Consider the following 21,466-nt stretch of genomic DNA (forward strand, 5'->3'; position numbering starts at 1 on the left):
TTTGGGAAGATATAAGCACACTGAGGGAACTGATCATGCTGGGATGGATATATTGTGATGGTAGAAAACCCATATGGCTTGTTCCAAGGCAAAGACTAGAGGAACACAAATCGCTGAGGCCACCAAGTACCTTCCTGTGAGGGAGCACCAGTATCACTGGGATAAGTGGTGGTGCCGTATCGAGATGGGGCTGACGATGAGGTGGTCACGGAGCTGGGCTTGTTAATATCATTCAGGGTAATGGACCCTGAAGTAATAAAGAGCCCTGTAGGACTGGTGCTTAGCTACCAAAAGCCAACAGGCCATAATTACTGCAACAACTAGTGAAATTGGAGGGATAGTTAAGTGGGCTTGACTGCAGGGTATTAGGGAGATGATTAACTGAAGGCAACACCCCTACAGGCAAAACACATGAGCAAGTGGCAAGGATGCCGCTTAACTTCTATAACTAATTACGGTGAGAATGGAAAAGACAAGATGTGAATGGTACTGCTCCCGATGAATCTTTGCAAACTCTTGCTCCAGTTTCCAGACATGAAGAAAACTGCAAGGCCTACAGAGACGGGAAAAGTGGCTCAGCCTTAGCAAATAAAAACCCTATTATATAACGACATGTGCATATTCTGATGACTCTGGAGCTCTTCCCCAAGAGGACTTCTGGCCAATTATTAGGGTGACTACTCACTGGGAAAGGAGACTATTCATCTAATTCTACAGTTAGTTAGCCTAGGCTCCAAGTTGATTCTGGCACCTAGACATGTTTCTAGAAGCCAGACCAAGTTATCAGTCACTAAATAGCGGATGGGCAGAATGAGACGTGGACTGAGGTGGGAATGAAACTGCACCACTTGGACCCTTTCCTTGAGGAGAGTTTATGAAGTCCTCACTGCTGTTCTGAAGCCTCTCTTAATTTCCTGCCAAGGCTCCATTTCTCACAGGTTCAATCCATGAGAACGGTTAACAGTAAAGCAGGCGTATTGTAAGGTAGGAGATGTCTCCACCATGAAGCTTTGGCTTATCAGCCAGTCTTAGATTTGTTTGGGAATTGTGCTGTAGCACAATCACCTTTCTTTATTAGGGTTTCCCACAGATGCATAACCAATAGGATCCATCCATCTATCCACCTAGATATTATAAAGAATTGTCTTACACCACTACAGAGGAAAAGTCCCATGATCTGCTACCTGAAGGCCTGGGACCCAAGAGCACTGATGGTGTCAGACCTAGCCCAGGGTCTGAAAATGGATGCCTCACTTCAGTAGTCAGGTAGAGAAAGAACTTAACCTCTCATCTCCATTTTGGCTTTACTCAACTCCTCCACAGATTAGATGCCAAGCCATCCTGGGAACCTGTCTGTTTGACTCAGTTTGTCAGCTCAAATGTTAATCTCGTCCAGAAATACATTATGGACATATCCAGAAACTATGCTTAACCAGGCCTAGTCCAGTTGGCATGTATACCCAGTCATCCATGCATAGGGCAAAGTTGATTATACAATCTGAACACTCTACCTCCTCTGGCTTCCTCGCTTTCAACTCTCACAGGCATTTCCCCAAATGAGACTCTTGTAAATATAATCAAGTCTTTGTAAGTGCTTGTTGGGAGGGCTGGACTAACAAACTTGTACTTTGTTCTGGGAGGAATTTATATTGGATCAGTAAAAGTCTATCCAAGCTTGTTCTGAAGCTCCTTTTTGGGTGGGGTAGTTTTAATTTGGCCAGTTGAACCCACTGGTGTTATGCATAACCTCTCAGTGCAGACTGTCAGCAGTGGCTGACAGTGGTCCCAATCTCATGCCAGCTTTCAGGATTGAGAAGCTGAGTGAACAAAAGGTGCATAGTGATCCCTTTATAGATTTCTGCAAGTTTCCATCTGCATATCTGCTCTCATGACTGGTACTTTGTCATGAAAATTCAAGCCACCCATTTCTATTTAAGTCTTTCTCTCCACTCAGCAAATGTCCTGCTTAAACACCCAGAAAGCTAGCCTAAAGAAAAGTCACACAGGCTGAAGAGATGGCTCTGAGGTAAGGGTCCTTGCTGCTCCTAAAGTGGATGGGGTTTGGTTCATAGTGCCCAAACAGGTGAAGGTCATAACCTTCATCCCAGTTCCTGCAAGTACAACACCCTCTTTTGGCTTCCACCGTATCCCAAGCCTATCCCCTGGATTTTACAAACATTAACGACCCTTCACAGCATTCTATATAAACACTTAGAGCTAGGTATTTCCATTGATTTTTTTTGGGGGGGGGGCAGTGGCTCACGTAGCCCAAACCAACCTCTCTTGAATTCTGCATGTACCCAAGGATGACCTTGAGTTTCTTCCTCCACTTCCCACGTACTTCAATTATGAACATGCTTCACTACATCCAGGTCCCATAAACATCCAATTTCACACCATCTCACAGTATTTTAAGATCAGAATTCATTTCAAAATATGTTCTAATTTCTAATGCAATTTACTGACATTGAGGATTCTGTTTCTTAAACCGTAAGCATGTGGAATCTTTTGACATCTTTATATAGCTGATTTTCAGTTTTATTCATATTAAGTGTGGCTCTAGTCTTTTGAAATTTGCTAAGACTTGGTTTGTGATCCAGTTTATGGCAGTAGTGTGTAAATTTCCTGGGGTACACCTTATAGAGACACACATTTGTAAGCGTTTGGGTGTACTGTTTTATACTGACAGTATCATATACTCAGTAGTACTCAACATACAATGAGTTGAATGACTCCCCATAGTCTGACAAATGTTAATGCCAACCCTTTCTATGATGGGAACAATACCAATGCTTTTATTTTGTGTTTCTAGCAGTTTCTCTCTATTACTCATAAATTTTCTGTCACTAATGTATCATGAGAATGGAATACAGTATCTTAAGAAAAGTCATTGACAATAACTTATAAAGCTCCCAGAGACACAAGAAATAGTTTTCTTTCTTCAGCATTTCTCCCCAAACAATTCCTGATTGTTCATGAAGCTGCATGAGAGAAGATAACTGACACTTCTCTCTAGTGCTCAAACATTTCACGTAGAAGCATTCTTCTTTGTCGTCTTTCTTAACCTTTCGAGACAGGGTTTCTCTGTGTAGTCCTGGCTGTCCTGAAAGACCAGACCAGCCTCAGACTCACAGATCCACTGTCCTCTACCTCCCAGGTGCTGGGACTGAAGGTGTGTGCCACCAACACCTGGCAGGAATAAATTTTTTTAATTTCCCAAATTCCACTGTTGTTTTCTCTCATAAACAAACACGACCCAATGTTAAAACTGTTATAAACATACCACTTCTAATCTACTTAATCTTTCTTCTGCCAACCCTGTCTTCAGAAGTATGATTATAGAAAAAAAGAGTGGGAATTGATTTACTCAGGCCTAAAAATGTATTATGCAGGCTATGACAGTCGGCTTATACACTGCTTCCATCTTTCAAACTTTGGATTTGGGCCACGGTTCTGGAAGACTGGACCCTGCTCTTTGCTAACAGTGCTTCAAGCACCATTCCAAGAATCCACTCTCCCAACCTGAGGCTTCTCTGATGCTGAGGTACCAAGAAGTTTCCCTGCAACCTAGAGGGATGGCAGAGTTGGTATATCAAGGAGAAACCCTCAACAAAGAGATGGCTGCTGACAGGAAAATGTTTCTCTTTCTCTCCCTCTTCTTCCACCTCTGTCTCTGTCTCTCTGGCCCATCAGAAAGAAAACTGTGAGACAAAATTTATTAGGAATCATGGGATGCTTTTGCCTTACCATAGAATTAGCAACAATGAGCTCTTGGCAATGCTGCCCTGATTTCCTCGGATGTTTTCTCCCATGTGTTCAGATTTAACCCCTCGATTTTTCTTTCCTGCTCTCTGGGATCACGTTTCCAAGCAGAATGTATCCACTTTTTGTTTCAGGTGCTGCTTTCAAGAAAAATCTAGATTAAAGCAGTAGGTAAGGAGGCTGCTGAGATGTTACATAACATGGAATATAATTTGACTTTGTGCAAGCCATAGAGCAATAATTTATCTAGTTGGCAGCATAGTTGGTGGCTTCCATCTTTTTTCATTTTTGAAAGCTCACAGTCCATTGTGAGCCTGACCACCTAAAGAAAAACAGAAAGGTGGTACAGGTTAGCTTGTGACTGAACAGGCAATTTTCTCTGGAATGATGGCTTCGAGCAGTTTTCCTGAGTAAGAGGGTCCCTGGCAATTTGGATGGATACTCTAGTGTAGAATGGAGGAGTCCACATCCTAATTAACCATGAAAAGCTCTTGGTTGCTCTGGAAACAAGCACACCATGTTCTTTAGACTTTTTGGTGAAAAGCTACATTTTTTTTTTTTTTTTACTGCAATAATTCTTTCTGTTAAGAAAACTGAACATAACTTTAAAAAATGTCTCCTTTACTGGAATATTTATAGGGTTCTCTTCTTTCATGAAAAAGATTACAGAAGGCTCAGAGAGATAATAGTGAGCTACCAGGAATAAATTAAGACTGCTCATGTGCTAGCCCTGGGTGAGGGTGTTAACACTTCTTTTGTTGTTGTTGTTTAAACTCATCTGAGCGTCTAAAGATACCACAGAGAACAGCACTGGTTACAACCTGTCCTTCATAAAATTTCCAGCGGGACAGAAAATGAGAAAACAAGTAAGTTAGTAACTAAAACATAACATATCTGAAATAAGAACTAGAGACAAAAATAAACTATGAATAGCAGTATGGGCAAAATTATGTTCCTGTTTAAAAAAAAATTCTTATGTGGAAGTCCTTACAAAGAGAGATCTATAGCTTAAGTATATCTGCAGATTTGCTTTTATTTTTAATAATGTCCATTTGTCTGTGGGTAGGAATATGGACGTGCCCATGAGGCCAGAAGAGTGACAGGACCCCTGAAGCTGGAGTTACAGGAAGTTGAGAGCTGTCTGATGTGGGTGCTGGGAACAAACCTTTGTTTCTCCGTAAGAGCTGCAACTGCTCTTAACTCCTGGGCTACCCAGGGCTATCCAGACTCTGGAGGTGAGAATTAGAGAAATGATTAAAATGAGGACCTTAAGGTAGACTCTGACTCACATCCTTGTCTAGAGTAAGTCTGGATTCAGATCCTGCGGTAGCTCAAGCACACAGGGTTAAAAAGCCTTAGGGGAAACCACACTTACCAACACCTTGGCCATGAACTTTTAACCTCCACAGTTAAGACATTTCTCTTACATGGACCATTTAGTCTGTGTATAAGCTGTGGCAGGCCCAACAAACTAATGCACAGAGGGAGATAACATGCAAGATTTGTTTTTGTTTCTTTTAATCTCAGGCCTCCAGAGAAAATAATATTTCAACAAAGAGCTAAAAAAAAGAAAAATTCAGCCAGAGGATATTTGAGGGAGGAGCATTCAGGAAAGGGAGACACAGTCTTGGGATCCCAGAGATGGAAGGATGCCAGTGTAGCTTGAGATTTAAGCATTAAAAGATGATTATCAAAAGGTGGAGGAGGCCGACTGTGAGAGAGTGGGTTTCAATCTCTGCAGAGTTATACTATTACAGTATGAAGACCTGGGAAGACATTTTGACACTGTCCAGTTGGCGTGACAGCATGGGCCTGGTAGACAGGTAGAGCTGACACAAAAGTACAGTCACATACAATACAGTTCTACTCAGCAAGGTAATTTTCTTTCTCCTTCTCTGCAGGGAATTTCACGTGTGTTAGGTTGCCTAATACTGTTTTATATGTTACAGAGACTCTGCACGTTGTCTAGACAACGACAACATTTTTATCAATATACTTTAACTTCAGAAAAGTTCTATTGACTGTTCAAATTTAGTAAAGTATTTTCCATGAGCCAACTCTACCAATAAATCTCCAGTGGTTTCCATTATTGTTTTAGTTTTAGAATTTAATTTTTTCATATTACTTCTATTCCTCTTGGAATTCCCTAGGTCTTTCCCTATACAATCAACCCTTAGTAAAATCCTTTAATATTCTTGTTATGCTATTCTACATTCCTATTAATGCAGCCTCTATAATTTTTTGACTTGTGATCAAGCTGATAGTGTAGAATTGTGAGAAAAGGAGTTTCATTTTTTTTTAAAAGAAAGATTTAGCTCAATTAGAAAAATAAATTAAAAAAAAAATCTTGCCCAAGACTCCAAAGTTAATTTGAGGCAGTACATCAAACACTCACACATAAGATGGTAAGATAGGCAAACATCCTTGTGACCTTCTGAGTAAGAAATGATTATTTATAGGTTAGCCAAAGTATTTACTTTGAGGGAAAAATACATATTTATACTAAATCTAACAATAAGAGAGTTAAAATCTACAAGCTGTAGAAGAGAAAAATACATTTGATTGTGAAACACATTTGGAGTTTATGGGGTGAAGTCAAGTGTAACTGATAGACAATTGTATTTAGTTGTATTAATAGATACAACTAAACAGCCCTTTACTAAAGAGGCTATGAGAGTGGCTAATGATTGCACAAAAGACATTTTCTGCCACCAGTCAGCAGAGATTTGTAAATAAACACCATGTAACCACCGAGTGTTGGCAAAAGTGTGGAGTTACTGAGAGTTCTTACCACACAAGGCTAGTGGGACTGCAATTGAAAAGCTCGTAGTGTAAACATAACTGTAAGCATATGCCACGCCTGAACTATTCAACATGCAGGCCCATATAGCACGAGAGATGTAGGTGAAGACAGATAAGGCTAACACTTGCTCATGCGAGCATTTTTGGAAGAACACCAAACCTGTAAATAAATGTAGAGTATCACTATGGGAAATCAGTCACAAAATACTTCCTTACTACATGATTCAACTTCTAGGAAATGATTACAATAGGCAGCTCCACAGGCAAGATTGTTGGTTGTTTGGGGATGAAAGGATGGAGGGGTGTCTTTGGAGGGCAATAAGTAAGCATGAATATAATAAAAAGAAATCACACACTTTAAATGGGTGAATTGTATCGCTTGAACTATATCCCATTAGTACCATTATTAATAAAACAGTTTGTGTATATTTCAAAACACTGGCGGTCACACAACATAAGAGCAAAACAGTACTTTTAAAAGACCCATTATGTGGAACAACATGCATTAAACTCAAATACAGTAAGAAGTGAAAGGACCATAGTATTACAGAACATTTGATGAATAACTATTATGACAGAAGGAACAATGTCTAGAATACTTAAGGCTGAAGTAATGTCTATATTTAGGGAGAATGTGCTATCTTTGTTACAGCGTGGGATGAAGGACCCTTTTCATCTAGATCTGTGCTTGCCAGTGTACGTTTAAGTACACAGCTGTATTTGTAACTGATATACTATTCTTCGTACTGTATTTCAACAAATGTTAAACGGCTCTAACAACCTAGTTGTTCTGTAAGTGATCTTACCAAGTAATCACTGAAAAAAATGGGGCTAAAAGAATACATAAATATTTTCAAGCTGTTTTAAGTTTGTTGGGACTATGTGGAATTTTAGCATTCTTTTATACACTTTTCACAGTAGACATATAACAAAGAAAAAATTATCAAAATACAATCATGTATCTTGCGTTACTTTTACACTAAGCTAATTTATCCCAAATGTAGGACTTTTGTTACCCACAGGAAGCGACTGTTTCAGAATAAAAGGCTGGCCGGTGTGGCTACTGTTCTGAGGGGTTCCTGGCGGTCTTGACTGGAAACTGGCCCTGGGAGGAGGAGCAAACAGGTGCGTGGGATTTCTGGGACGGTGGGCAGAGCCTGGGCAACGGAAGACTGAGGAATCTTACAGAACCTGGGTCCTTTCTGCAGGCAAGCACGAGGGAAGCAGCACGGGGCTCTGCAGGACTCCCGCATAGTGAAGAATTAGCCCGTCATTGCAATCTGCGAGCGTGTAAAGCCGCGGGCGTGCATGGGTGCTTCCTCCTCCTTTACAAGGTAGTTAAAGATGAGTACGTGACAGGTTTGGCTCTTCTTGGGCGGGGCCGGGGGGGTGGTGGAGAACCCACATAAATGGAAAGTCTCTAATCGGCGATTCTCCAGGAGAACCTTAAGGATGGAAAGTTTTTACCTGGGCTGGCGTGGGCGGGAGAGGACCCGGCGAGGAGCGGGGTGTGGCCGGATGCCTGCCAGTGTGCGGGACGCTCTGGACGTTCGGGATGCTCGGACTGCGGGGGCGGAGTCCGCTCGGTGTCGGGACGCAGCCCGGTGGGACGGGAGGAGGACAGCGCATCACTTCAGCCGGCTTAGAGCAGCGGGAGGTGGCTTCGTTGCCAATCGGGGCAGCCCACGCGGAGTGGACGCCCCTTCCTTCGGCTGCCGGCGCCGTCGTCGTTCCGCTGTGACAGGTCCTCCCAGCGCTTTGCAACTTTGGTGGAAGCGCGGCGTGGGCGCGGCTGACAGCTCCGCGCAAGCTCAGCTTCGGTCCGGGCCCCGCCCAACGCGCAGGCCCCGCCCACCGCTCAGCCAGGGCGGCTCGCGGAGCTGCGGCGGTGAACCGGTCCAGTGTGGTGCCGGAGGGCGGAAGGACACGTACAGGTTTTGAGTTAGCTGTAAACACTGCCTGCCTGCATCCCCAAACAACGCCCGCACGGGACCCACGCGGCGATCCTGTGCTTCAGCTTAGTTTCTCAGAATGAGCGCTTTTTCTCCCCCGGGGTTTCTCAGCCACCCGCGGTGGTGGCCGTTTGGATGGGGTGATCTCTGGGTGTGTCGATAGACTGTAGCGAGTTAATGTTTTGCAGCATCCCTGGTTTCTAATCACTAGGTGCTGGCTTCAACCCTTGCCCCCTCCCCGATTCTATTAACAACAACAACAACAAAAAAGTCCCCGATTTATGCAAAGTTTGCGCATGTACTTGGGAGCTAGCAAAATCGCCCTTATTGACTCCTGTCCCACAGGCTCAAAATACAGGGGTCGGGAAATGTGACAAGGTTATAACTTCAGTCTCACAGGGTTAATGTGCTTTGATCTCAATTGTTCCAAAATATAAAGTTTATTTTTAAAAATAAAAGCTTTATTGGTTTGTTGATACAGTTTAATTCTAGGATTGAGTCGATCACATAACGCATTTAGATGTCAATTACCTTTGGCTTCTTTCCATTTAGGGCAGTTCTCCATGCTCTCACGCCTGCTGTTTTGACATTGATGAGGGTGGGTGTGTTCTTCCAGAATGTCCTTCACTCTCAGTGTTTGATTAATAAGACTGGTGGAACTTCTACCCAGAGGATGATATATCCAACTCTCCTGCTCTCAAATGACTATCTCCCTATTCTAACAATTTGCTCTTTTCAACTTTCTTCCCCTCCTTCCCTCTAGGGATGGGGGATAGTACCTCTGCAAATTTCTATATTGCACTTGAGTCAAGATCTATGTTTTCTATTTTCTTTCCCACATTGATTAGATATCGTCGTATTCTAAATTTACCCCGTTTTAATTATAGTCTGTACAATCTGTTGCAATATCTGAATGGGTTAGTCCCCGCCTCATTGCTGCTTGCTTTTTATATTCTTGTTTTTTTTCATATAAACTATAGAATATAGCTCCATTAAAATATTTCTAAAGAAATTCACAATAATTTGATGTTTTCCTATTAGAGAACAGGGTTTATTTTTCTTTTACTTAAGGTCCAGTTTTGGGGCATTCAGCAAGACTTTTCTAGTGTTTTCCATATAGGATGCTTACACGTTTTGCTCAATTTATTTCTAGGATATTTCCTTTTATGTTTGTACTGTAAAATAGGATCATCCCTTCTCTTTTTCCCTGTAGTTGCTTTTTGCCCCAAACAATGAACATAATGATTTTTATATGTAATTTTATACCTTGCTGTTTTATTTAATTTGTTATTGATTCAGGAACTTTTCATTGAAAGCATCTTTATTCTTTTCTGTAATTGTAGTCATTATTCACCGAGGCCCAGATGGCCTGTCCTTGGAGCCTCTACTTATCTGACACAGCTTTAAGGGCTCTGAGAGTGTCCTTGCTTTCTGCTGTGTCAGAGCCCTTGTCTCATTGCAGTGTGGCTCTGCTCTGTGCTGCTTGCCCCAAAGCTAAAACCAACCACCTCCAAGGAGTCCCCACAGCTTTTGAGGAAAATGGCATCAGGACAGTTCAGGATGCTCAGGACTTAGCATTGCTTCTTACTCTTCCAGAAGATTTAGAAAATATGTATTTTTTAGAGAGAAAAATAACAACATAAATCTGTGGAAACAGCTTCTAGTGAGAGATTATAGGAAAATTGCTTACTTGGAATGTTGCACCTCTTCTCTTTCATGCTGAAAGTGATAAATTCTTGAATTTTATAATCATTTGCTTTTCCCTACAGAATTATAACTACTAATAAAATGCCAAATGTATTTAATATATCAGGATTTGCTTAGTTCATATTGTTTAGTTCAAACTAAAATTAAATACAAGCCGTGGGGAAACCCACTATCATCTTTCAGTGTATGCTTTTGAGTGGAGTATCTAACTTTAATTTTTAGTTTTTATTGATATAGATATATACATCTCTCATTTTTATTCTGAACATGCTTCAGCTGGATCTTAAAGCCACTATTTTTTTTTCTTAGAAATTCTTAGTATCAACTGATATTTCCCTTTGTCTAAGCTTTATTTAATAGCAAAATTGAAAATTTCAAGACCAGAGGTTTTTATTACACTTTGATGCTGTGATTTGTGGTTTTATAATATTTTGATAGAAAATATTTTGTGTTATATTTTTTTCATGTACTCTATCAAAGTATGCCCATTTTGCCCATGAATGTAAATTCTAGGCAGTTTTATCGAATACTTTTGTTAAATTTAGGCTGGATTAAAAGATTGTACTACACACTATTATCATTTATTCCATTTTTCCTTGAAATAAATTATAATTCCTTTTATATGAACATAGTTGCTGGGTTATTGGCTATATATGTTTTCAGAACATAAATTGTGGGAAAATAAGATGTGTTTTGTTTAGATGACTTGGAGTCTGAGTATCTCATTTTTGGGTTAAAAAAAAAAACTCAGTTCTTTTTTATTAGTATTTTCTTGCTCTCCTTTGCATGTCATTTTGTCCATCTTTTTGATTTCTGAAATCTTCATCATTCCTGAATTACTAGGTTTGCTGTAGTCTTTCATATGCGGCAGAGTTGGGTTTTCCCCCTTTTCCAGAGAGTAAAGCCCTTTAATTGACCAACACATTCTGTCTCGGTTGTCTAATTTATAATATTTACAGGTGTAACATGAGTTGAGGGTGATCAGTGTTGTTGAGAAGGGTGGGAAAGGTCAGCCAGCCAAGGCTGAGGAGGGAGCGGATCTTCCTTTTCGCAAGCACTTGGCAAAGTCACTCAGAATGTGACTTTTGCAGAGACACTTGCAAGACAGTGAAGGGATGATCTTTGGCTAAATGAGGCAAGAAAGTTCCTGACAGAGAACATTGTGGGCAGAGGCCCTGCAGCGGCAGAATGCCCACACTTGGGTGCCTAAACACCCTTTACCCTTCCAAGCCCATTCGATTGCAGTGATCCTTGAATTTAATGGTCTTCAAGTCTGTGATGTTTCAGTATGAACTTTGTATTCCACCCCCAGAAGCCAGATAAAGATCTCAGGGATAGCTTTGGGCTGTTTTTCTGAAGCTTTATGGCTACAGGGAACTTTTTTTTTTTTTTTTTTTTTTGGTAGCAACATACACATCAGTGAAAAATACTCTGGCTAACAAATGTTCAAACAACACAAAAACATCCACCCTCTGTACTTAGAAATAGACAGGGTATTTTGATTTCTCTAGAACTATTTGGTTTAAAAACAGATCTAAAACAAAAGAAAACAGAAAAGTGTATGGCAAAGAAACCAGCATGAAATGGGAATATGTTTGAGGGAAAGAAGGGATGGGTTAAATCTGTAAACAGAAAGGCAGAATTGGGGATGGTAACAGAGAAGGGACAAACTTTATATCTCTATGATTAATTACTTCTGCCTTCTCCAATACTCTGTTTGGAAAACACTTTAACTTTCTCTTTTTCTGTCCTATTTACCTTTCATTTACTTAAGCCCAGCTGTCACAGTGAAATCTGCCTAAGTCACAATTCACATAGAAAACTGAACCGCGCATTGTAAAATAGGACACAAAACAAAAGACTTCATCCGAGCTGAGATCACCGGGTTTACACAGAGCAGCGCTAGCCTTCCGCCGTGTTTCTCTCAGCCTGGGACGATTCCTGCATTCCCGGTGTGCTATTGCCCCCTGCTGTTCATACGCCAGCATCGACGCCAGCAACGAAGGCCTCAGTAACAGGCTTGTTTACAGCTTGAGCTCAGAAAAGTGATTCAAGAGTCGAGCAGACCCATTCCAGAGGTTAAGTATAAAATAAAATTTAAAGGCATCTTTCCTGACTCCCTAAAAGGTGGAAAAGAAAAGATTCGAGGTTTTGTTTTGCTTTGGGTGTTGGGTGTTGGGTTTTTGGTTTTTTTTTTTTTTTTTTTTTTTCCTCCTTGATGAATTTAGTTCCCTTTTCAAGTTCGTGGGGGAAGCAAAGTCCAAGACTGGTTGAGGTAGCATGAAGACAGCAGGGAGTAGATTAAAATATAAAATGGAGGCAAAGAGGATTTGCTAACAGTGATATCCACACTGCAAGGACAAGACAATCAATCCTGAGCAGCCCCTTGGTCTTTCCCTGGGAGGCTGGCCAGAAACTCACTACGTGGAGGAGCCTGGATGGGCCCTTTCTGCGCTTCAATTTTGCTGCTTATTTCTGGGTTTGGACACAGAGGTTTCGCAAAGCTGTTAGAATATGGCTGGGCACACAGTCCATGGAGCTCATTTCCTGAGTCGTTCTTAGACAGCCAAGCAGGTCAGGGTCTGTCTCCCAGAAGTCAGCCATGCACAACTGTGTGGGCCTGAGGGAGCATAGGAGTTGTGTGATGTGGGGTTCAGGATTCAGAGCTCTGACTTCCGTGGGCTCCTGCACAGCAGCGTCCCAGTGGGATGAAGCAGCAGGTGCCAGGCCCGCTGTGGAAGCTAGAGCCTTACTTAGCTTTTGAGTAGAGTTCACTGTCTTTTTCTGTGAGCCATAGGGTTAGGGTCAACAACCCAGCCTTCTCCTGGTTTTCTTATGCTGCTATTAATTGAGCGTTTGCATTTCTGCCCTTATCACATCGTGTAGGGTGGCGAATGAAGGCTCGGCAGGAACTTGCCAGTTTGCTTCCTTTCCACAGAACTGATGACCATGAGGCCCACGTTCAAGAGAACTTTACAATGTAGGGTTTTAGAATAAACATTCAGTCTACCGTTGCTTTAATGTACAAAATCCATAGTTTGCTGGCACAACCCTGTTTACTGTCTACAACCCAAGTTGTTCCCAGTGACCTGCCTTACTTAATTGGTCATCGCATAGCAATAGCTAAAACAAATGAAAACAAAACTGGAAGCATTAAATGATCCCTCATTTTCCATAACTTACTGCTCCCCATCTTCTCTCTAGGTGCTCCATGGGTTGTACTGTTGAGTTAAAGTTTTATTCGGCTTTTCCATCTGACGTTCAGGGACTGACAGAGGAAGCTGATCCTGCCTCGGAAGCCCTAGAGGTCGATGTAGACACAAAGCAAAATAGTCCAGTGGATCAAAACATAGCAAAACTGTAGTTCCAAGGAGCTGAGACTCCGTTATTAAATAACCCTGGCGTGTAGATAATGCACGCACAAAGCTCATACATGTAAATAAATTAACCTAAAATGTTATTTAATGTCATGTGTACATGCTTGTGTCTATGCGTACCATGTGCACACAGGCGCCCGTGGAGATTAGGGTCCAACTGGCTAGCTGTGAATCACAGTTTGGGTACTGGGAATGGAATGTACACCTCTGTAAGAGCAATGTGCACTCATGGCGCCCCATCTCTCCAGCCCCAGAACATATTTTTTAAATCATCTTTATGATGCTTATTTTTAAATAGCATCCTCTCTCAATTCAAACTGGCCCAGGGTTCTAGGTGTTTAAAAATATTTTATGTTCATAAAACCACTTTTTATAACTGGTGCAGAGGCTTGCTTATAATTCAGATCTAATCTACAAACTGGACGGTCCATTTATTCATAATGTCACATCTATTACACAATTACTGTGAGTCCTTATGACCATTCAAGGGATTGGGTTCAAGACTAGTTCTAATGCTTACTCATGCAGCTGTGAATTCCATTTGCCAGGATTCCAGGAAATCCCACTTGCAGAACAAATCGGGTATCTGCCATTGGGTCCCTCAGACTTTGTTGAGGTCTCTGTTGCTCAATTTTTCTCTTGACATTAATGCTGACGGCTGGAATAGAGACAGAGAACAGTCTAGGCTAGTTTGTCTTTGTCCCCAGCAGCCTCTAGACACCAAGCCTGCTATAAGCAGAGGTACAAGAGGCTGGGCTGGGTGAAAAGAACCTCCCATGTACAAGCATTTCTCTTCCTAAGGACACTGGTTTGTTCTTCTCCTGTTGGGGAAATATTATATAGTAGCCTGTTTCCTCTTGTGACAAAGCAAAAGCTAGTCCTAAAAGAAAACAAACAAACAAACAAACAAAAAATGTGAACTGGACCTGGGTTCAATTCCCTTCACCTACTTGGCAGCTCACCACTGTCTGTTCCAGTGGCTCTGACTCCCTGATGCAGACATATGTGTGGGCCAAACATCAATGCACATACAAATAGAAAGAAAAACTACTTTAAAAAGTAAAATAAGAAGGAAAGAACAAATAACCAACTAACCAACAGCAGCAACAACAAAATTCCATTGTGGTGGAGGATGCCTTGAATACCAGTATTCTGGAGGCCAAAGTCTGCTAGTTTCTGAGTCCAAGATTGGTCCCATCTACACTCATTATGGGGCAGCCAGGGCTACATAATGAAGAAGCTCTCTCAGAACCAAACCAGAACCAAAACAAAATTCTGCTTTCTCTCCACTGAGCTGGGGAGTTGTTAGCAGTTGATAGCAGCTTGGGAAAGGGAAGAGAGCTTTCTTCAGGAGTGGGGACATTGGTCCATTTTTATGCTCCAGTGTATATGAGTATCATTCATTGGACTCATGGTTGATTTAAAAAATAAGAAGACATGAGTGGAGAAGGATATTTGTCAGGGTGGAGGCTAGGAGGAGTAAGGAGTGATTAATGAGTGAAGGAGATGATCAAAATATATTATATACATTTATGAAATTCTCGAATAAATTAAAAAATCCTCTTGAGCTGGGAGATAGCTCAGTGGTTAATTGTGTGACTCATATACACAAGGCCCTGGGTTTCATCCTCAGCACTGCAAAAAGTAAATTGAAAGAAGAGATTTATCTGCTCTTTTTGTAATATCTCTCTTCCAGAATTTTCTTGAATGTTGATCCAAGCAGCTTAATGCAAGAATGAAAGGTAATTCAAGTCATTTTTTTGTGATAATTACACCCCCAGATTCCAAATGAATGGTATTTTTGAGAACACCTATTTTATGCTGAGAATGTCTTTCAGTTCACCTGGTAGGAGAATAAAGCTATGGGAATCTGGGGATGGGTTCGCTGGGAAATCCTTCACAGCCATGACACACTGGTCACTCTCTAAAATCCAATGGGCTTTTGTCCATGTGAATACACTTTATGAATGTTTCAAGGGTAAAACAGTGTTCAAATCAGAGAGCATCTTTTTGTAACCAGAAGGTTCTTTAGTTGATGGGGAATCCTGACCATTTGTTATTAAGACTAGAAGCAAGTACTGATTTTCTGAAAAAAAAAAAAAAATTTAACTCTATACCTCATGCATATACCTATATATACTCTATACCTCATGAGGATCGATTATGCAATGTAAAGAGAAACACATCTAAAGCATCTAGTTGCATTAGGTGTCACATATTTGACTATTTACTCAGATAATTTCATAGGTAAATGAAATTTCTTGCTTCAATATAACATTGTAGTGTATTTTTATGGCATATGGAAGAAGGATGTCTTAAGGAAGATGAACCTTGCCTTTGAATCTGGACAAGGCCCTAGGTGGGCTAGTCTTGGCTTGCACTTGGGAAAGTCACCTGAGCCTCTTGTCTTTGCATCCTCACAACAAATGCCCAATGCTGCTCACACTTGAGGAGGCTAAAGGTCCAAGGTCACATGGCTCCATTGGTTTGACCTCTGTGAGGGTGGTAGCAGCTCACTATGACAGGGGCTAGCACATCTTCAACGTCAAGGGAAAAGAGAAGGAAGGGAGGAGGCGGGAGGGAGGCTATGGAGCCACCTGGTCTTGGACTGTCAACCTCCCAAATTGAGCTGAATAAACTCTTTTGAGTGAGCTTAGTGATGCGAAGACATCTCTAAATCAATCAATCAATCAATCAATCAATCAATCAATCAGTCAATATTTAATTTGTTGCACTACCCGGTATTTTATTTCCCGAGACGGAGTATTTCCTGATAGCCCAGGCTGGCCTAAAGCTCAGGATCCTCCTGCTTCAGCCTCCCACCTGTACTATACTTTCATATCTATTGATCTAGATTTCTCTTTGTCAGTATATATAAAGAAATAGAATTATTATGGTTTACTACAAAAGTCTTTATTATATACTAAGGTATTGAGGATGTTTCTTCTTTTCCTCCTCCTCCTCCTCCTCCTCCTCCTCTTCTTCTTCTTCAAGTTAAATGCCACTGTATTTTGTTGCTATCCTTTAGGTGTCTTCACTGTTTTGCTCATTTCCTGAACACTGGCCAGGTCACCCCTATTACCTCTGAGGGTATGGTTCCACCTGGGATTCAGGGCTTCAGGGGTTGAACTCTCATATTGCTTCACTGTTACCTTCTGCCTTCCAGATACTGTCCTTAAGATCTGTGCCATAACTGGAGTCATTACCATCTGATCAGTATTGTGATAAGACATCAGCCCTACTTTTATCTACAACTGCATCTTTCTTGCACTTGATACCATCTGTAGATGTGTCTTTTCGGGAGCAGATGATTTAGCTAATACCTTATGATTCTTTTCATATACTGTTTACAGCACTCAAATGGGAGCAATAAGGAGGGCTAGGCTCTAGGTGGGTGAACTCAGCCAGAACCCCGGTTATTGAATTTCCATCTGGAAGCCATTGTAGATTCAGTTAATTACAGCCACTGTGATTTCTGCCATCTCTAAGAGCTAAGAGGCAAGTGACCACAGAAAAACATGCATTGTTTTGCACGATCTGTTTGAAGAAATTATCTCCCTTGACATTTTCTTCCCCTTGATAAACAAAGAATGAGGTAGGGAGTCACTCTACTTATAATGCTAAGCACTTACTAAAACAAAACAAAACAAAAACAAACAACGAAAAAATCTTCATAATATGTCTGCTTATATTTTGTTTTTGTTTATTTTAGTTGACAACGGCAGGAAACTGTGCTGCTCACTGCCGGCACGGAAACCCAGCAGCACAGACCAGCACAGTCCTGGAACACGCCGACTATAACCCAGTCACGGCGTCTCTACCTGTGTACGTGGCTTTGTTTTGCTCCTTACAGTGGAAAGAAAGGACAGAAGCAGATCCACTCATTCATCAGAAGATGGATACTGGGAAAAGATTCTACGTGAAAAGATGAGTGTGGGAAAGCAGGAGGCGGGACACGGGATTGGACGAATGTGCGTTACCTTCTCAGGGCTTCTACAACAAATTACCTCAGCCTTTGTGGCTAACTTTGGGACCGAAATACGTACATTTGAAATGCTAAGAAATAGTGGTAAAATTTTATTTTGTGCAATATGGCAGAGATTGATTGGGGAAGACCCCTGACATCTTTCTCCGGATCCTCTCTATGCACCTGCAAAAGTGCACGTGTACTCACATACACACACACACCAACAGCTAATGAAAACAAGGCGATGGATTTGAGAGAGAGAGAGAGAGCTACGGAGTACAGGGGAGGGTGTAGAAGGAGGAAACAGAAGAGGAGAATGGTGTCATCATATGACAATTTCAAAAACTAAAATTATTATAAAATGTAATGTATGATTTAAAAAATTCTCCTGACTGCTTTGTTATATTGTTTTCCTGTCTGCTCTTACCAGTGAATGATAAGTGAATACTTCCTGACCCAGAATTCATTTCCACAAGATGTCAGGCAAGTTTATGGCATCCCAGGGTTACTTATAATCTGTACTACGCAATTTAGTGCCTAATTATATTGGGTTTCATATTGTTCATTATTATGTCATTATGAGACTCTGCCCACACACAGGTAGATTGTGTGATCTTAAACGCAGCGACCATGTCTTCACAATCCTTATCTAGTGCTGTGCAGATCGACAGAGAGGCTGACAGGTCTATTAAGCAATCCCATCCTCCACTTTTTATAGAGCACCTGTCATGGCGCTAGTTTTATAGACAGAGAGGCAATGTTTCCATGTCTCCAAAAGGCTTGTCATCACAGGGGAAACCAAGGCAGGAAATTGTTTTGGCAGGAGAAGTGATTCCCTTTCTCCTTCCTTTAGTGTTAGACCGTGGCAGATGGAAGAGCAAGGCATGACCCACTGTGCTGCCATTATCATTTTGATGTAGATGATGGTTGGCATTTTCCTCACAATTTCTTCAGTTGGGTAAGCCAGCTGATGGTGTCTGACCCCTGGGGCCTCACTTGGCTGAACAGCTATGCTAAATGGGTTGGCACACCTTACCTTTCTTTCTTTTTTTTTTTTTTTTTTTTTTTTTTGAGTGAACACATTGCTCAGGGAATCAGATTCACATTTTCTTATTTTTTCATACCAGTGGGGTGTGGCTCCTTGGAGGTCAAATGATTCTTTCACAGGGACCATCTAAGACCAACAGAAAACACAGATATTAACATTATAATTCATAACAGAAGCAAACTTACAGTTTTGAGGTAGCAATGAAAATAATTTTATGGTTGGAGGTCACCACAACATGAGGAACTGCATTAAAAGGATCACAGCATTAGGAAGGTTGAGAACCACTCTCTTATCATATGGTAATATATTAATAAGACAAAATAAAAACTGCATTTTAACTATTCTTCAGCAGAAAGCTTAGTTCAGTATATTCATACTGTTTTTACAAATATTTCTACCATCTATGTGTAGAACTTTCATCACCTCAGTCTGAAACCCAATACCCACTTAAACAATTCTCTATCACCCCATCCCTAAGGAACTTCTGGCTCTGTGAACTGACTAGTTTAGGAACTTGATCTTTATTAATCACAGTGTTTTCCTTTCCAGTCCATCTTATCTTCCTAGACATGATGATCACAGCTTACCCGAATGGTGACAAACGCCAGAATGATATTCCTGCTTGAGGTATCATCTATAATCCACCTCTCCCAATGTATGTCATTGTTTATTCATCTCTAGGTAAACCTTGGTGAGTTGTTGTCACTCTTGGCTAATAGGTATGATGTGAGTTGAACATTGATCTATACAGATCCATGACATAATGAAAAACCATTTCATTTTCACAATGTGCAGAGTACCCACAAAGAGTACACAGATTTGGGAGGGAATAGTGGTGGTGAGACACAGGGGAAGGATTGGAGGGCAGAGAATGGGTGTGCAAGGATTCGACAGCTCATAACATAACTTAAAAAATTTAATAAAATACCAGGAGAGCTGGCCTTGGTGGTATATGCTGATAATCCCAGCACTTGGAGGCTGAATTAAAAGGATCAAAACCATGATGGCAGTCTGAGTTACATGGTAAGACCCTGTCTCAAAATAAATAAAAAAAAATGGTACTCATAAGACTCAAGGAATCTCTGGAATTTCATAACCTGTATTCAGGCTTGAGCACTCATCAGGGAAATGTGGCCTGACAACATTTTTTAGATTAAGACCATGAGCACTGGGATTTAGTAAATATGTCCTGTTTATCCTCAAAATGCTTCCTGTAGCTAATTTCTGCTCTGCCCGGACTCCAAAGCATGTCTCATTGCTGAGCAGTGGGAACTCACATTCCAACTGCATCATTAGTCTCAGTGCCTCCTTTCCAATTTCTCTCACACAACGTGGCTTTGATCATTATACGTCACTGAACAGAAACTCCGGTGGCTCCCTATCACACGTGCAGCAAAACCAGACTTGCTTGTCTGCTCTGAGGTCTCCTGTCATGGCACTAGCTTACCTTCTAGACCGGGTCACTCTTGCTTACATCAGCTCTGCCCCGAGTAAAGATTCCTTTTTGTTATTCTCTGAACAAATCACATTTTTTTTGACGTTTCTCATTGTTGTTTACTCCATCCTATGTAAACATTTTCATGTTGCTTCAACAACATCTCAGCCAATTCTTTCTTTCTTTCTTTTAAATAATGTGTTTTCAAGTGGTTGCTTGCTCTGGTAAATATTTGTGTACTTGCTCTTGTGTTAATCATGTGAAGAACATGTTTGCAATGGCTATTAGCTTTTGACCCCTGTAAGTGTGTTACTGGTGTTGTTTCATTTCCTTTTTAGAGCAGACTCACTATTACTATGCTTGCCCCAGATGCTGGACTTCTGGCTGTGATGTGCAACTAGTTTTAAACCATACAATTGTTAAGTAACAGATCCAAGTCTGTATATCAAGTTTTCTGATGAAGAAGCATCATTGAACTTGTATATTTATTGCCTTGATTAGATTACAGATTCATCAATGAAGAACGATTGTACTGCTCACAGAATTTCCCTTGGGAACTGTCCATGAGGGTCAAAATCAGAAAAAGATTGCCCATAGAATGAAACCTTTTTCTTTTAGCCTATGATGCACAGTTTTCAACTGCTCATTCCATGCTGTTTCTTCAAGATGAGGAAGGCGTGACTGCTTATGCATGATTGGGTACAGTTCTGAGGCAGGTTTTTGAATGATAGCCCTAACTGAACTGTACTCGTGTGTAGTGTTTGCCTTCTTGCTTGAAGTCTTCAAACTCCACAACATTTTGCACATATGCTCAGTGTGTATGTCAACCTTCTGTTGCTATGACAAAATAGTACCGAGTTAAAAAAAAATCAATGCACGTGCTCGCTTCGGCAGCACATATACTAAAATTGGAACGATACAGAGTAGATTAGCATGGCCCCTGTGCAAGGATGACATGCAAATTCGTGAAGCGTTCCATATTTTTGAAGATAATCAAGAAAGTGGACACAGGCGAAGGTGATTAATCCTCATTTAGAAAGACAAATGGGATGTGCATTGAACTTATGACAGGAGTCTACCACAAAAGGCATCTGAAAGACTCTACCTAGCAGTGTTTCAAAGCAGACACTAAGACTCATAACCAAACCCTCGGCAGAGTGCAGGGAATCATATGAAAGAAGGGAAGTTAGTATGATATGGAAAGGATAGGAGCTCTACAAGGACCAAATATATCCGGGCACAAGGTCTTTTCTGAGACTGACACTCAACCAAGGACCATCTATGGATATAACCTAGAACTTCTGCTCGGATGTGGCCTGTGGTAGCTCAGTAACCAAGTAGTTTTCCAAAGTAAGGGGAACACGGACTATTTCTAACAGGATCTCAAGGGCAGGCTGTTTGACCCCCCCCCCCCCC

The 21,466-nt window shown here is 41.2% G+C and overlaps 1 non-coding gene across 1 annotated transcript; it reads left to right on the forward strand.

Moving 5' to 3' along the window:
- Positions 1–20,928: 20,928 nt before the first annotated feature.
- On the forward strand, positions 20,929–21,035 carry LOC129667472 (U6 spliceosomal RNA). Its single transcript, XR_008718738.1, has one exon. It is a non-coding gene; the product is annotated as a U6 spliceosomal RNA (small nuclear RNA).
- The last annotated feature ends 431 nt before the right edge of the window (positions 21,036–21,466 follow it).

This window comes from Psammomys obesus, unplaced genomic scaffold, assembly GCF_907164565.1.
Source record: "Psammomys obesus unplaced genomic scaffold, mPsaObe1.curated_primary_1811, whole genome shotgun sequence".
Classification (NCBI taxonomy): Eukaryota; Metazoa; Chordata; class Mammalia; order Rodentia; family Muridae; genus Psammomys; species Psammomys obesus.